We start from the raw sequence: 13,203 nt of genomic DNA on the forward strand, positions 1-13,203 counted from the left end.
TCCAAAAGTTTCTCATGTTTCCTTCATAGCCACATCCCGCTGGTCTGGTTCCTCTTCCTCCTCCTGTTCGTAACCTCCAGAACCCATCTCTTTCCAGGGCCCCAAAGCCCTGACTCAGGCTGGCAACCCTTTGGTCTCTTACTCTGCTCCATCGAAGATTCACTCGCTAGTCTGCTGCCAGGCTTTAGAGGCGCATTGCAACAACCCGGCTGTCTGAGGCACAGTCCTTTGAAATTAGTGAAAATGACACAAAATTTGAAAAGAGCAGGGAAAAAGTTTAACCACCTTAGTCCAGAGCCCTGGGGAAGGTCAAATACTCAGCGAGCTCATCCTGTTAATTAGCCTGGGGAAAATCATGCAGGTGTATCAGATGATGAGAGGCATTGATCGTGTGAAAAGTCAGAGGCTTTTTTCCCCGGGGCTGAGATGGCGAACACGTGGGGGGCATAGATAAGGTGCTTGGAAGTAGTTCAAGGCAGATGTCAGAGATATATATTTTATACAGATAATGGTGGGTGTGTGGACTGCACTGCCAGCGACGGTGGTATAGACGGGTACAATAGAGTCTTTTAAGATAATCTTAGACAGGTACATGGAGCTTAGGAAAATAGAGGGTTCTGTGGTAGGGCAATTCCAGGAATTTTCTAGAGTAGGTTACGTGGTCGGAACAACATTGTGGGCCGAAGGGCCTGTAATTTGCTGCAGATTTCTCTGATTCTAAGAAATTCAAGGGAAATCTCTTCTCCCACGGAGCGGTGACAAGTTGCAACAGGGAGTGTGAGATGTAAATTTTAAAATACTGATATGGAACAGATAACCTGGGCATGGAGCAGATGGACCGAGTGGACTCTCTAGTGTACATTTTTTTTTTAGTTTGGCGGTGACAGTAAGTACCTGCGACATAGGATTTGATACAGAATTGATTTATCTTTCACAGCTCCGCAATATTAAACACCAGTCTAGTTTAAGTCTAACATCAGCAGAACCGACTCCTCCAATGCTCAGTGACCAGGGTTCAGTCCTGGGTGCGATGAGCAGCCGCAAGAACTGCAGAATCTGACAGTAACAGTCCCTCATGAACCTGCAGCTGCCTTCAGTCACCGTGATGGTGAAACATTTAACACGGAGCTGATTTGAACTTCCTCCCTGATGTGAAGTTGCTGGTTTTGCAGCAACTGGGATGAGTGAGTAAAACTCTTTGCTCACTCCGGACAGAAAAGTGGCCTCTATTTATTGTGAACTCACCGGAGCATCACAAGGTGGGTTAACTGAATGAGTCTCTTCGCACACACGGAGCAAGTGAACGGCCGTTTCCCAGTGCAAAACTGTAGATCACGGTTTTCAGTCTCGGCCCGAAATGTTCACTGTTCGTTTCCACGGATGCTGCCCAGCCTGCTTAGTTCCTCCAGCATTTTGTACCTGTTGCTTTGCCCACAGCATCTGCAGTGTACTTTGTGTTCAAGCTCTGGTGAACTGACAGATAAAGCGGATCAAACGTGCTGTTGTGTTTGTGATTCCCATACACAAATCCTTTGACTTTTGTACACTGTTAAAGGTTTATAAAGCACGTCAGTGGATAAAGGACAACACTTCAATTGCAATTATTTCAGTCTCCATGGTAAAAGCACTGTCACAGCTCAATACAAATTGGAGTAACAAAACTTCATCTTCTAACTGGCTACAGTTCCGACATCAGGCACAACATCAAACCCGCCGCTTCCCGCTCTGTATCAAAATGGATCATTCCTCCCCTTCATCAGTCTGTGACTTGGCTCAGTCTGTCTGTCTCCTTCGCATTCTGAGCATGCGCCACACACCCACTGAGATCACATTTTATTCACACGGCTGTGACTAGAGACTTTCTGATTATTATGACCCTCCCGGCATTTGACGGTGGTAAACTCAGAGTCAGCAATGGTATTGAACATCGGGAGTAGGTGATTAGGCTTTTTCGTTGGAGATCGATAAACTGCCGGTAGTGTGTGTCTGGATGAGTGGGTCGTTTTCAGACTGGAAGGAGGTAGCGTTTGGAGTAACCCAGAGATCAGACCCTGACCACAGCTGTTCACAGTTTAATGTCCTGGCGGAGGTAGTGAGATGTGAGATGTCCCAGTCTGCTGGTGATGCAGAAAGAGTGGAGTTAGGGGAGGGGAGGCTATTCACATGCAATTTCGTAGCTTTGCTATCAGTACATAGTCCACTGTGGGGCTGCAGGGGCGGGTTCCAATCTGCTAATTAATCAATGTTGACTACACTACATTGATCGGCCGAATCCCAAACAATAACGAGGCAGCCTACAGAGAAGAAGTCATCACCCCGACACAGTTGTGTCAAGAAAACAACCTCTCCCTCATTGTGACAAAAACACAGGAGCTGGTTGTGGATTACAGGAGGAATGGAGACAGGGACCAAATTCAACATTTCCAAGTCTGTTATTGACACAAATGCACATTTTAATATTGATCATGACACAATGTATTTTAAATATTGTTAATGACATAAAACAATTTTTTATAGATTGTTACTGACAGAGAATCGTATAATTTGTGTTCCGTGTGTTATCTGAATGTACTTGCCCTGTGATGCTGCCACAAGTCAGTGTTTCTCTGACCCTGTACCTTCCCGTACTTGTGCACTTGGCAATAAATTCAACAGGACCTGAGAAATCTCAGGGAGATTTGATTAGTGATGATGATCTTGGCAGTTTGGTAGGTCGAATGTATGCGACAGTACACTGTTAAATACAAAACCCTGAACAGTGTTGATGATCAGAGGGATCTTAGACTCCAAGTTCATCGCTCCCTGAAAGAGACTGCACAGATTGACCGGGTGGTTGAGAAGGCAAATGGCATGGTTGTCTTTATTAATTGAAGCACTGAGTTCAAAAGTCGGGAAGTTGTGTTGCGGCTGTTACGAGCCTGCGGTCGTACTGTGACTGTTTCTTTAAGAGCGCCGGCGTGAGGAGGCGGGGCTATGACGTCAGTCACAGGCTGACAGCGCTGACTGTGGACTGAACCATAAGAGAGAGAGAGAGCGATCTGCAGACAGGCAGTCGGCCAGTCTAAAGAGAGAGAGAGAGAGACTGGAAAAGCTGATCGCTTCAGTTAGTCGCAGCTGAGGCTTGGAACTCTCCTATGCCCACAAGAGTACAAGAGTGGGTTGATCATCGGTACACGGAACCACAACGAATGTGTGTGGCTGTCACTTTGTATAATCCATAGGAGTGGATTTTGGAATATCTTGTGTTAACCCTTGCCTGGGCATGTTGTGTGGTAACCCCTGGAAAACGGTATTCCTGTGACAGGTCACTTTCGCTAATAACTTGTATGTAGAAGGATTCAACGGATAAGAACTTCGACGACGATTATTTTGAAGTAACGGCCGTTTCTCTACGTTTCACCCTGGATCACAAATATCTCTCTCCCATCATTTACTAGGTTACTGAACTTACCTACTTTTTTGTTCCCTCAGGCTCGATAGTCTGGGAATTATATTTACACATAACACTGCTAACTTTCCTTTATTTCATTGTTACTATATTATAAGTAGACACTAATAAAGAGAGTGGTTTAAACATCAAAATCAGACTCCAGTGTGAACTCTATTCCTGCTGGTTCGTTTCTGAAACGTTACAGTTCGTAACACAGTTTTATAAAACTGGTTAGACCACATCTGGAGTGTTTCATACAGTTCTGGTCGCCCCCATTCTCGGAAGGATGTCGGGGCTTTGGACAGGGCGCAGAAGAGGTTTACCAGGACACTGCCTGGATTAGACGGCATGAGCTATAACGAGAGGCTGGACAAACTTGTGTTGTTTTCTCCAGAGCGGAGCAAGCTGGGGTGAGATTGGATGGCCGTTTATAAGATTACGAGAGGAATAGATAGAGTGGACAGACGATATATTTTCCTGGGAGTTGAAATGTCTAACGCATTTAAGTTGGAAGCAGTTGTGAGCGGCAAGTTTTTTTGTTTCCACAGAGTGGTGGGTAACTGGAGTCACTGCCTGGGGTGGGAGACCCTCCACCGTCACGTGATCCCGTTTCCTGTTCACGTTTTTCTGCAGATCTGCAGCATCTGCGGGTCACTGCTCTACGTGTACGTGTAGCGTCATCTTTCCCCGTTCAGACAAGTCAGTGAGATCCGCATCTGTCACGTCCTCTCATTGTGGGTGGACAGTATATTTTTTTTTCTGCAATATTTTCAGCATGTTTCATTCCACTGTTTTTATCTGCTGAAGTGCAGCCAATGTTTCTGGGTGTCTGACCCGTTTATGTGAGAATTTAGCCTGTTCTATTTATCTGAGTTTCTCATAAATGTGTACAGTTCAGTTAATCTTCACTCCACTACTTCCAAAGCAACAACCCGGTCAGTCAAATCGTTCCACACAATTAAAATAGCTTATTACATTTCTTATTTTTTTAAAATTTTTGTCCTATTTATATAATTTAACAATGTAATATTTATATTCTTATTTTAAATCACAATTGTGAAAACCTGTTCTTATGAATTAGGTTCTACTGCTGCCGCAGAGACAACGAATTTCATGACATATGCCGGTGCTATTAAACCTGATTCTGATATTGATATGGGAGACCCACCACCAGTCACCTGATTCCAGTTACCGCAGATCGTAATGTGAGATTGAAGCCTTTTCCATATATTTGCTTTCCACAGAAATGACAACAGTTCAGTTTCTTTCTGAGGTTCCAGAGCAGAAGCTCAGTCTGTCTAATATGTCCACGTAATTAAAATGTGAAATTTGTTTATTCTCATAACGTACTGAGCTACAGTGTAATTCTTGCCTGCCGTACCATCCACACCGATCGATATATTTCAATAGTACATTAAATAGGTTATGTTCGTCCTGTTATTTCTTCCTTTATTTGGAACAATAAGATTAAATAAGTATCACTTAGAAAAATCCAAAAAAGCTGGTGGACTTGCACTTCCTAATTTAAGAGTATTATTGGGTGGTGAAAATTAGACAATTATGTTTTTGGTTATATTGGCTTGATAAGAACCAAAAATCATTATGGGTTGATTTGGAATTAAAAGCTGTTAAACAATTTTATTTAAATTCAATTTTAGGAGCTCCATTACCTTAACAGCTCTCTAAAATTCCAAATTTAAATCTTTACCCGGTTATTAAACAATTCCTACGGATTTGGGTTCAGATCCGTAAATTTTTAAAATTTTAAGCAATTTAAGTTGTCTAGTTTTTTTCATCGAAACTTTTCATTTAAACCTTCAACAACTGACTCTATTTTCTCCCATGGAAAAATAAAGGGATCCATTCTATTACAGATTTATTTTGTAATGGTCTATTGATGACCTTTGAAGAGTTAATTAACAAATTTTCTCTGGCTCATACACATTTTTTTGCAATATGTTCAGGTGAAATATTTTTTACAACAATGTTTACCTAAGAATCCATATTTACAAGAATCTGATTTGTTGTAAACCATTTTGAAATTGAATCTCGTAGTGTAAGTTTCCATTAGCAGATTTTATAATTTATTTTTGTTACACAAAAAGAACCTATCACTAAAGATTAAACAAGATTGGGAGAGAAAACGTAATATGACCTTTGTTAATGAAGTTTGGCTTCGAGTTTCGAAAAAACGTAAATTCTTCTTCTGTATGTGCCAACCATTGTTTATTTCAATTTAAAGTCGTTCACCGTTATTATTTAACAAAGGAGAGACTATCTAGAATATTTCCTAGTATAGACAAATGATGTGTTAGATTTAAAACTGAAGTAGCTACTTTGTCGCATATGTTCTGTTCATATTTTTCATTAAAATCGTTTTGGAAATCTTTATTTTCTGCAATTCCTAAAGCTCTGAAAATTAATTTACAACCTAATAGATTGACTGTTCTATTTGGAATAGTTCCACATCATATTCAGAGTATTTCATCTTCAGATCAACATGTAATTGCATTTGTTTCACTACTGACAAGAAGGGTTGTTTTCTTAAAATGGAATGATATTTCTTCCCCTACATTAACTGAATGTTTATCTCAAGTGATGTTATGACTTAGTTTGGAAAACAAAATGGACGTTGAACTTTTTGATCCTCGATTCAATTTTGAAAGAAGATGGGGTTCTTTTACCAAATATTTTCATTTAATTTGTATTATGCTATATTGGTTCCTTCCGGGTTGTTGATTCCTAATGGTTTTTCCCCTTTTGTTATAGTTAGTGGGGCTTTTTTCCTAATTAGATGGGGTTCTTCTTTTCCTTTTTTTTTCCATTTTTATATTTTACGATCAGTTTTTTCAGCTTTATTAATTGTATACATATTAATCCATAGGTTTTGTCTCATTTTATAGCTGTAGAAGATTATGTACCAATAAGAACGATTCTAAAAATGAAAAATGAAAATGATAAAACAATCACTGTAACAAAGCATTGTGGCTGCAGAGAAAGCGCAGTGCAGATATACATATGGTGCAGGGTCACGTCGAGTTACATTGTGAGGCCGAGTCCATTTTATCATTCATTTGGTTTATAAACACAGACAGGAAGCCGTCCTTGAGCCGGGTGGTTCGCTTTAAGGCTTTTGTATCTCTTCCCCGATGGGAGAGCGGGTTTGCAGCAAGAATGACCAGGTTATGAGGTTTTTGTGTACATGGCCTGCTTTTCCGAGGGAGTGGAAGTGTAGGAAGAGTCCATGGAGTGGAGGCTTGTTTCTCTGATGTTCTCTGCTCTCCAAAGTTCTCTGCAGTTCCTTGCAGTCATGGGCAGAGCAGTAGCCATACAAAGGCGTGAGGTATCGACAAGAAGCTCAGAGACCTCGGCCTTCACCCTGCCTTGTGTAGCTGGATCCTGGTGATAAGAGTGGGCTCCATCTCCTCTGTCTCGCTGACCCTCAGCACACATACCCCACAGGGTTGTCTCTTTGGCCCTGGCATTTACTTTCTGTGCACCCATGACTTTTGTTGCCACCCACAGCTCCAATCTGCTAATTAAATTTGCTGACGACACTACACTGACTGGCCTAATCTCAAATAATAACGAGGCAGCCAACAGAGAAGAAGTCATCACCCCGACACAGTGGTGTCAAGAAAACAACTTCTACATCATTGTGACAAAAACAAAGGAGCTGGTTGTGAATTACAGGAGGAATGGAGATAGGGAGCACATTCAACATTTCCAAGTCTGTTATTGACACGAAAAGCACACTTTAATATTGATCATGACACAATGCATTTTATATATTGTTAATGACATTACAATGGCATTACAAGGACCAGTGTTTGAGTAAATGAGACTCACCAACTTTCTCTTGACTGAATCACTGGAATCTCCGAGTCAGATGGGTTCTCTCCAGTCGGTGCTCTCAGTCCCCGGGCTGGTTCACTTGTTGTTGTTCCCTCGTCTTCAGTCGTGGTTTGTTTCCAATAAATCTCTCACTGCAGGTCTAACTTTAACATAAAAGATAATGAAGCACGTTAACAATGAAAAGGAGGACCAAACATATCTGCTTAATGTTACTAGGAACAAAACTCACTGAAATTTAAATAGTTGGGAGTGAGACAGAATGTGCCCAGAAGAACCAGTTATGCCAGTACCAGTCAGACCCAGTTGTGAAGAAGGCCCCCCCCCCCCCAATATTCCCTTTAAACTTTTCTCCCTTCATCCTTAACCCATGTCGTCTGGGTTTTTTTCTCCCCTAGCCTCAGTGGAAAAAGCCTGCTTACATTCACTCTATCTATATCCATCATAATTTTATACACCTTTATCAAATCACCCCTCATTCCCCTACGCTGCAGGGTATAAAGTCCTAAACTATTCAACCTTTCTCTGTATCTCAGTTTCCCAAGTCCCGGCAACATCCTTGTAAACCTTCTCTGCACTCTTTCGACCTTATTAATATTATTCCTGTAATTCGGTGACCAAAACTACACACAATACTCCAAATTCCCCCTCACTAATGCAATATACAACATCACTATTACAGCCCAACTCATATACTCAGTACTTTGATTTATAAAGGCTAATATACCAAAAGTTCTCTTTACTACCCTATCTACATGTGATGCCACTTTTAGGGAATTTTGTATCAGTATTCCTAGATCCCTCTGTTCTAGTGCACTCCTCAGTGCCCTACCATTTATCTTGTATGTTCTGCCTTGGTTTGACCTTCCGAAGTGCAATACCTCACACTTGTCTGTATTAAACTCCATCTACCATTTTTCCAGCTGGTTCAGATCCCTCTGCATGCTTTGAAAACATTCCTCACTGTGCACTACACCTCCAAACTTTGTATCATCAACAAATTTGCAGATCCAATTTACCAAATTATTATCCAGATCATTGATACAGATGACAAATAACAATGGACCCAGCACTGATCCCTGTGGCACATCATCAGTCACAGGCCTCCACTCAGAGTAGCAATCCTCTACTACCACTCTCTGACTTCTCCCATTCTCAATTCCCATTCAAATTTACTACCTCACCATGTATATCTCGTGGCTGAATCTTCCTAACTAACCTCCCATGCGGGACCTTGTCAAAGGCCTTACTGAGGTCCATGAAGACAACATCCACTGCCTTCCCTTCATCCACTTTCCTTGTAACCGCCTCGAAAACCTCTAATATATTTGTTAAAGTAGACCTACCATGCACAAAGCCGTGTTGACTCTCTCTAATACGTCCCTGTCTATGTAAATAATTGTCGATCCTATCTCTTAGCACTCCTTCCAATAATTTACCCATGACTGACATCAAACTTACCAGCCTATAATTTCCCAGTTTACTTTTAGAGCATGCTTTAAACAACAGAACAACATGACATTTAAATATATCTGTTAGGGTCCCTGTCAGGTCCTGGAGATTTATCTACTCGCCTCAAGGTAGCAAGCACCTCCTCCTCTTCTATCTGTATAGGTTCCATGACCTCAATACTTGTTTGCCTTATTTCCATTGATTCCAAGCCATTTTTCTTAGTAAATTCAGACACAAAAAAAACATTTAACATCTCCCCAATTTCTTTTGGTTCCATGCATAGTCGACCACTCTGATCTTCAAGAGGACCAATTTTATCCCTTAACTATCCTTTTGCTATTAATATACCTGTGGATGCTTTTACTATCCATCACCTTGAATGCCAACGTTACCTCATGTCTTCTTTCAGCTCTCCTGATTTCTTACGTAAGTATTTTTTTGCAACGCTTGCAGAGTTATTTAGGCCAGTTAGAAGAGTGGGTTGAACGATGGCAGATGGAGATTAATGCTGATAAGTGTGAGGTGCTACATTTTGGTAGGAATAATCCAAATAGGAAATGCATGGTAAATGGTAGGGCATTGAAGAATGCAGTAGAACAGTGATCTAGGGATAATGGTGCATAGTTCACTAAAGGCGGAATCTCATGTGGATAGGGTGGTGAAGAAATCTTTTGGTATGCTGGCCTTTATAAATCAGAGTATTGAGTATAGGAGTTGGGTTATAATGTTAAAACTGTACATGGCACTGGTAAGGCCGAATTTGGAGTATTGTGTGCAGTTCTGGTCACCGAATTATAGGAAAGATATCAACGAAATAGAGAGAATCCAGAGAAGATACTAGAATGTTACCTGGGTCTCAGCAACTAAGTTACAGGGAAAGGTTGAACAAGTTAGGTCTTTATGCTTTGGAGTGCAGAAGGCTGAGGGGGGACTTGATAGAGATATTTAAAATTATGAGGGGGATAGACAGAGTTGACGTGGATAGGCTTTTTTCCATTTAGGGTAGGGGAGATTCAAACAAGAGGACATGAGTTGAGAGTTAGGGGGCAAACGTTTAATGGTAACACGAGGGGGAATATCATTAATCAGGGAATGGTAGCTGTGTAGAACGAGCTTCCAGTAGAAGTGGTAGAGGCAGGTTCGGTAATGTCAATTAAGATAAAATTGGATAGGTACATGGACAGAAAAGGGATGGAAGGTTATAGTCTGACTGCAGGTCAGTGAGACTAGGTTAGAGTATGCGTCTGGCACAAACTAGAAGGGCCGAGATGGTCTGTTTCCGTGTTATAATGTTTATATACTTATATGGTTAATATTCGGTGGGACATCTTGTTGAGGCAGCGAAAGTGTGGAACGGGCTTCCAAAGGAAATGGCGGATGCGTGAACGATTTCAACATTGAAGAGGAGATTTTATCCGACATGAATGGGAGGGTGGTGGACGACATGGTCCAGGTGCAGTGTCCACGGGACTAGGGAGAGGATCAGTTCGGTGCTGCAGGATGAACAGAAGAGCCTGTTTCAGTGCCGTACTGCTCGATGACTCTGTGACCAAATGCCACTGCGGGATGTTCCCCAGCGGGGTAAGGGTACTCCCGTCAGGCTGGGTGTGGCGGGGCATCAATATGGGACCGCTGACCATTTCTCTCAGAGTCTGTTGTAGCCAGAAATAATTACCGCATTTTTGAGCAATTCTACTCACTGAGTTAAGCAGTGATTTGGCAAAACAACATATAATATTCCACAAAGCATCTTGGATTTATCCTCTGAATTTGGCGACTCTTGATTTGGCCTTGAGTAAGCTCAGAAACTCTGGTGACTGAATCACTGAGCGACCGGCGCGATGGTGAAAGAACTTATCATGTAGGCAGCATCAGGAGAGGAATAAGGACAGTTGCCTTTTCGGGTCCGGACACTTTATCTCGACTCTTCACAAAATCCATGGCATACAGATCTTCGAGGAGGGGATCGCTGCGCACAATTAGCCATTTTATTCTCATGCACATAGAAAAGGGTTCGACAATTAGTGCCAAAATCCTTCCTGATTTACCATCAATCCGCTTTCCCCGGCACTCAGATAGTTGCGCGGCTCTAATCTGAAGCCAGTGCACGCCCGGAAGCTCAGTTCTTGATGCTGGTTCATAATGCTGCGTTCTTTCCAATGCGTCTCTCCTTGGACCGTCACTCCGTTCCTGATGTGCTGTAGCGGAAGTGACGCAATTGGCCCGTTGTAAATCATACTTCATGAAATGCCAAGGAACCCCGGCCTCCTGATTCTCCATGTTTCTCTATCTAAACGCGAGAACAGCGTGCTTCAGGAATAGGTCGGTTTAATTATGCCGATGCTTTGCTGTGTCCGTGTATTTATGCCCCATTACGCAGTTCATCTCTGTTTAGCTTTTAATCCGCACTTTTTCCCCGAATCAATTTCTTTCTCGTTCAACTTCGAAAATCATCTCGTGACTCTGTAACATATTTAATATCATTACTGCTATTTATTTGCATTAAAACCGGTTTTGATACAATATATTCTGTTTTCTCTGTCTGCTACAGCAGTTGACAATGTCTGTAATGCTGGGGTCATTGGTTTGCATTTCGCGCTGCATACTTGCCAACCTCTGTGTTTGCGACTGACTCCGCTAACAGTGCAAACTGTGAGGGTTTGCGCCAGAAATCATTCATGTTAATGTCCAGTAAAGAATAAATCACCGCAAGCAAAGTGACAGTCACATGAAAATCACATGAAAGGTGCGTCATCACGGGGAATTAACGAGACAGAGACTCCACTCGCAATGTGAGAGTGGAATCAGCGCTGATGAGGTGGACTCACCCACAGGATTACAGACTACTGTCGTCACCAGCGATGCGCAGATAATTACACGGAGTAGTTTGAAAACCTCGCATCAAGTGTTGCGATCCCAGCATCGGCCGTCTCTTGAGGCTTCATGACAGGTGTTGCGTTCAGTTCAATGAAATAAGGCGTATTATTTCCCCACTGGCATTACGGTTCGTTAGAGCACAGATACTTTTGCTAATTAGCGGTAATTAGCACCAGTCACTGTACAAGTTGTTTTCATTATTGGTGACCGATTTTCCCATAAAATACGACATTTTGAGCTTCAGTTACATTGAGGACGGAAACATCCAGACGCGGTAGACTCTCAACAACGTGTAATCGGTGAAGAGTTTTACCCTGCAGGCGCGAATGAAATTTGCTCTCTGGGCTTTGTTATAACTGTTTGAGTTCATTTACTGGCTATTTTCAACTTTTATGATGTTTAGAAATTGACAACATTCCAAACAGAACAGCCTTGGATTAACAATGTTTCCAGACAGGGAGATTTGTTACACCTTCATTGTAATTGTCGGTATCCCGGGTAAGTACCTTTCGATTACTTATACGGAAGCAGAGACCTCACGCCGCGCTCAGCTACTGATGAGTGAGTGAGTGTGTGTGCCTGTCTGTGAGCTGCTGATTGTGCATCTGTGAACAGTGGCAGGCATGCAATGATGTTTGTCCAAAGGAGCAAATTATAGGAGGTTAGCGTGACGTGCTGGGGAATTAGCTCAAATGGTAGAGCGCTCGCTTAGCATGCGAGAGGTAGCGAGATCGATGCTCGCATTCTCCATCGACATTTTGTATTCAGAGGATTCGTCGCATCAAATCCCTGAACTTGGAATGCACAAAAGATGTGGTTGTGCGGAACGTGTCTCTGTCAAAGGGCCGGGAGAAAACGTCGTAGGTTTGCTGCGTTGAAAGCAGATAGGAGGAAAAGCCGGCTGGCAGCTGGTGTTTCAGTAATGCATGAGCTGCAGGCGACGATTCAGGCATAAATCAGGTGAGTGGTTAGAAGGACATTGCCCTGGTTACTGGGTGAAAAGTGAAAGCTGAGTAACCTTTGATTTGAACGGGCGAGGGCGATCAAAGAGCTGTGTTGGAATCGTAGTGTCCCTAGAATTGTCAGAAGCGCGGTGATCGGCGTCATCCCGTGGCCTGTGGCCCCCAGTGCTGGAAGGACGAGATAGTTGCCACAGGCAGGCTTTTGCCATCGGTCGACAGATGCCGGGCTGAAATCTGCATAATGATTGTCGGTAGGAGCCAACGTGGAGAAACTTGGTGTCGCTTTTCCTTCGATAGCTCAGTTGGTAGAGCGGAGGACTGTAGAGGAAATGGAGTCATCCTTAGGTCGCTGGTTCGATTCCGGCTCGAAGGATCAGGACTTCTTTTACTGTGCCCGTCATCAATTCCATACCACAGCCTCGCCATGATTGAAATTCCCCCGCGAACGTGGCATTTGTGGACAAGCAGCTGAAATTTCCTTTATACCATGTTAACATCATTTTAAAATTATGCTAAAATCTTTCGACATCTTTAGTAATATTATAATGAAATACTCTGAATTTAAGTGCATTAATGAATATAATCCATAAATGTGTTAAACACTAAACGTATCACATTTACAATGAAAAA

At 42.4% G+C, this 13,203-nt stretch overlaps 2 non-coding genes across 2 annotated transcripts; both read left to right on the plus strand.

Annotated features, from left to right (window-relative positions):
- The first annotated feature begins 12,288 nt into the window (after nucleotides 1-12,288).
- trnaa-agc (transfer RNA alanine (anticodon AGC)) lies at nucleotides 12,289-12,361 on the plus strand. The gene has a single exon. It is a non-coding gene; the product is annotated as a tRNA-Ala (tRNA).
- A 499-nt stretch (nucleotides 12,362-12,860) lies between these two features.
- Nucleotides 12,861-12,946, plus strand: trnay-gua (transfer RNA tyrosine (anticodon GUA)). The gene is given in 2 exon segments: nucleotides 12,861-12,897; nucleotides 12,911-12,946. It is a non-coding gene; the product is annotated as a tRNA-Tyr (tRNA).
- The last annotated feature ends 257 nt before the right edge of the window (nucleotides 12,947-13,203 follow it).

The sequence above is a fragment of the Hypanus sabinus genome, unplaced genomic scaffold, assembly GCF_030144855.1.
Source record: "Hypanus sabinus isolate sHypSab1 unplaced genomic scaffold, sHypSab1.hap1 scaffold_1072, whole genome shotgun sequence".
In the NCBI taxonomy this organism is placed as follows: Eukaryota; Metazoa; Chordata; class Chondrichthyes; order Myliobatiformes; family Dasyatidae; genus Hypanus; species Hypanus sabinus.